We start from the raw sequence: 4,907 nt of genomic DNA, 5'->3' as shown, positions 1-4,907 counted from the left end.
TCTTTTTATGGATGCATCTCGGAGACATCCTGCTGAGTGGAATAAACCAGTTGCAAAAAGCCTGTAAGATATCACTTACATGAAATAGACAAATGTATAGAGATCGAAGTTTATTAGTGGTAAATGCAATGCAGAGGGAGGAGAAAAGGAGAGCTCACTGAATTTCTGTTGATGGTGGAGGAATCAGTTGGAACCGGAGAGTGATGATGGTTGTACAATATGAAGAACTGGATCAATGCTACTGAATTGTACATGGGAAAAATGTTGCATTGTCAGATTTTTTTTAAACATATTTTTACCACAATAAGACAGTTTTTAAACTTGTTACCAAATAATTGAATGGATATCCAATTTACCCACCCTCCCCTGTCACGTTACTGTTAACTTGCTAAAAACATCTTATGAATCAGATGAGTCTAGTCCATTTCCACTCTTTCTACTCAGTTCCGGATACCATCTCATCTCGCCCTGGTCTTGTTCCCTCCTCCTTAGTGACCTCCCAGCATGCTCTCTGGCCCTTGTGAGGCCAAAGCTCAGGTCAGAACTTTTCTGACGTCACATTCTTTGGTGGCGTCTATTAACATCTAATAGTCTTCAAAGGAGTTTCCCAACATTCCTTCCAGTGAGATAAGAGAAGTAATTAATGTATGACCGTTATAAATGATGATTAAATAATTAATAAGGATATCAGTTGAGATTGTCCCCTGAAAAAAAAAAGTTTGTTTTCTTTTCAGACGTTCTTCAAAAGTAAAATGTTTTACAGTTTACTTTTGAAGAACATATGTGACAAAAAAATAGTTTACTTGTGAGTCATACATAACTTTAGCCTTCTTATGTAAAAATCTCGCTCTCCTTTCAGATTTTGGAGCATTTGATATTTTACCAAATGTTACCTCAGTGTTGGCTGTCATAAATCCAACAATAAAGTCGTACCTTCTGTGTCTTTACTGGCTTTGTCACACAAGGCAGCAGCCCATCCGGTTTTCAGGTAACAGTGAAGCCCTCTCTACCAGTCCCTCAGCCACCCTGTCCTTCTTGCTACCCCCCAAAGATGCCTTTACTGTCCTGCCTCCACTGGTTCTTTGTACACATTGTGTAGATACATGATTTTAAATCAAGGAACCTTGATAGATGTAGGAACTTTGAACCTTACTTTCAACATTACAAAACATCGAGCAGGCGTTTTGTAACAAGACTGAGGGATAGTTGCACATCACATTGCTTTAAAGGACTAAGAAAAAGAAACATTCGCTGGAGGGAGCTGTGTCTTGTCAGTCTCAAGTTGAGACACACTTGGTCTTGATGAGCATTTGCTGCAACTTCCATTTTTTTCTAAAAATCGTTTTAATAGCATTTCTAGATAACTAAGACAGACAGTCACCAATGATGCATGGCCAATAGGTGTTCATGGGGACTGTCCTCATTAATCTTAGATGTATAAGTCCATCATTTAAAGGTAAGGAAAGGCTAACATTTTTTCCCTAACATTCACCATTTTACAAGGAGCTCTGGTAGCATAGTGGTTATGAGTCTGGCTGCTAACCTCAAGGTCAGCAGTTCGAAAACTACCAGCTGTTCCGCCAGAGAAAAGATGAGGCTTTCTGCTCCTGTAAAGATTTACAGCCTCGGAAACCCTATACAGGAGTCGGAACCGACTCCACGGCACACCACCATTATACCCCAGTATCGAGCACATTGTTGGCAATAATTACATATGCATTACATATGTTGAACAACCCTCAGTTTCTCCATCTGTGAAATAGAATCAAGAACAATATCTCCCTCATAGTGCTATTGTGAGCATCAGGATTGGCCCTCATTTGTGGGTTTTTGAACAAGGGTACAAACAGATAACTCTTGTTCAAAACAGTACAACAGTACAAACATCTAGTAGCCCTCCATACTAGATGCTAAATATTTTAAAGTGCTAAAAGAGCCTGATGAGGAGTTACTATAAGTTGGAACTGACTGAATGGCACTTAACAATAACAACAAAGAAGCCCTGTTGGTGCAATGGGTAAGGCATTGGGCTGCTAACTTCAAAGTCAGATGTTCAAGCCCACTAGCCGCTCTGGGGAGAGAGATGAGGCTATCTGCTCCTATAAAGATTTACAGTCTCAGAAACCCTCAGAAAGCCCTATTCTGTCTTATAGGGTCATTATGGGTTGGAATCAACTTGATAGCAATGAGTTTGGGGTTTTGGTTTTACATTAAGCTAAATAGCTGTTGAATAAAATTATGTTCTGTCCTTTTCACAGAAACACCATTGTAATAGTTAGGGTTCAGTGTCAATTTAATTCAGCCAGGATTCCCATGGTTTAGCAGTTGTTGTTAAGTGCCACTGAGTCGATTCCGACCCATAGTGATCCTGTATAGGGTTTCCAAGGAGCAGCTGGTGAGCTTGAACCACTGACTTTGCAGTTCAAAGTGACTTTGCAGTCTGATGCATTAGACCACAGCGCCACACCAGGATTAGCAGTTAGGATGTGCTTATTCCCATGGTGATGAAACTTAATACAGGTATAGTTAACTCTATGATGAGCGGCTATGAGCAGCCAATCAAAGAAGGGATGTTTCCTTGTGGGTGTGGCCTGCTTCCACTATAATGGACAAGCAAGAAAGACTTTATCTTCTGTTGGGAACCTAGGATTCTGCAATTGCAAGCCATTTCCTTGATAATAAACTTCTCTCTATGTATATACATATTCATGTTTCACTGGTTTTACTTCTCTAGAAAATCCAGCCTAAGACAATTGCCAAAGAGATAAAGCTGAAAAAATATGTGGAAACGAGCAGTTCACACCAAATAATTGTGGATAACACGATTTCAAAATTGTTTCCCTTTTCTTCCAAAGGCCATGGCTCACTTTGGGGTAGGAGGAGGGAAGGGTGCTTTCTCCCACAATTTTGGATCACCTGGGCTCCTACTGTATGTAAGTTTCTCCTTCAGTTACTTGGGAAACTCACAAGACATACATTCACGTTTCTTCCTGTTTATTAGGGGAGGGGACGGTCCTCCTCACCCCTCCTCCAACCAGACACTTCCTGAATCACCTGATCAGACTTAGTTGTGTCTCCTCTCACCTGGGCTAACTCAGGCAACCTCTGCTCACAAAGTGCTCTCAATCCCCCATTCAACTAGCAACACCTTTAAATTCCTCAGAGGAAACAGCGGCTGGAAGACCAGGGTGGGCTTTAGAATTCTGCCCAAGATCATTGAGGCACTGAAGATCTGGCCCTGGACCCAATCTGCTGTTTACTCCTCTTATGTTCTATGTACCTCCTCCTCTGTCCTACCATGGGGGCCTCCTGTGCACCTGCCCACTTGCTCCCAGACTGTCCACAGAAAATTGCCTCTTGGTAAACTTCAGGTGTACACTGAACCCCCCAGGTCCATGCAGACTCTGGAAGGAGGCAAAGGAGTTGGACAGGAAATTCTGAGGTCCTTGGATTCAAGAGGGAATCTCTGGGTGGTGTAAACAATGAACTTACATGATAGCTGAACAGTTGGAGAGTTAAGTCCACTCAGAGGGTCTATCAATCTTCCAAAGAAAAGTCAGCCATTGAAAACATTATGGAGCACAGTTCTCGGGGACACATGGGATCACCATGAGTCAGGGTTACCTTGATGGTAACTGGTGGTGGTGGTAGGTTTCCAGAGGTGGTGCAGAAGGGGACACACAGACACATCTCCATGCTCCTGGGGACTCTCGGCCTGTGGGAAGGATGGGATTGGAGGGGGTCCAGAGCAGGACCTTTTAACCTCAGGATCAAGGCCAAGGGCAATATTGATGTGGATTCCATTCCACACTTATTTAATGAGCACCTGTTACCTGCTCACCTGCCTGTTGTAAGTGTTGGGGGCGTTTTGTTGCTGTTAATTGGCAGAGTGAATTTTCACTCATCGAGACCCCACGTGTGCAGAGTTGAGCTGCAACCTAGAACTTTCAAGGCTGTGACCCTTTGAAAGTAGATTGCCAGGTCTATCTTCCGAGGTGTCTCTGGGTGGGTTTGAACTGCCAACTTTTTTGTCCAGTAGTCAAATAGTTAACCATTTGCAATTAGGGGTATATCTGTTTTAAAAAAGAAAGGTCTTTCACCCACATTCTTGGGGCACCGCACAATGGGCCAGAAGGATCCAGGGTGTGGAGCAATGAGACAGGCTTTGGCTTATTAGGTCTTGCGTCCACCATGCCGGCTGGTGGAACCACGTGGCCACGCACTGCTGCCAGTCCTTATGGAAGTGAGGGCTCAGGATCACCATTCTGGTTGGGCGCCATGGCTAACTATGGTCCTCCTCGAAGCAGAAACAGCTGATCATAAAGCCTATATGATGTTCTTGATGTCATCCTACAGATCTTCTGGTCTTTGGTCATTAGTGTCTAATGCATCCAATCTGTTCTTGAGATGATCTCTAAGTTCAGATAGGATGTGTTCAAAGTCACATTTTGACTCTTGTGGACTTGTTTTAATTTTCTTCAGCTTCAGCCTGAATTTGCATAAGAGCAATAAGTGGTTTGTCCTACAGTCCATTTCAGCTGGCCTACTTTAGCTGATGATATGGAGCTTTTCCACTGTTTCTTTCCGTAGATGAAGTCTGTTGGATGTCTGTGTATTCTATCTGGTAAGGTCCATGTATATGTTGTTGTTGTTAGGTGTCATCGAGTTGGCACTGACTCATAGTGACCTTATGCAGAGCAGAACGAAACAATGTCCAATCCTGGGCCAACCTCACTACTGTTGCCACACTTGAGTCCATCGATGCTGCCACCTGCCCAATCCATCTCATTGGGGGGTCTTCCTCCTTTTCTCTGACCCTCCATCTTACCAAACATGATGATCTTCTCCAGTGACAGGTCCCTCCTGATAATATGTCTGAAGTATGAGAGACCAAGTTTGACCATCTT

Source organism: Chrysochloris asiatica, unplaced genomic scaffold (assembly GCF_000296735.1).
Source record: "Chrysochloris asiatica unplaced genomic scaffold, ChrAsi1.0 scaffold00168, whole genome shotgun sequence".
Taxonomy (NCBI): Eukaryota; Metazoa; Chordata; class Mammalia; order Afrosoricida; family Chrysochloridae; genus Chrysochloris; species Chrysochloris asiatica.
This window is presented reverse-complemented; position numbering follows the sequence as displayed.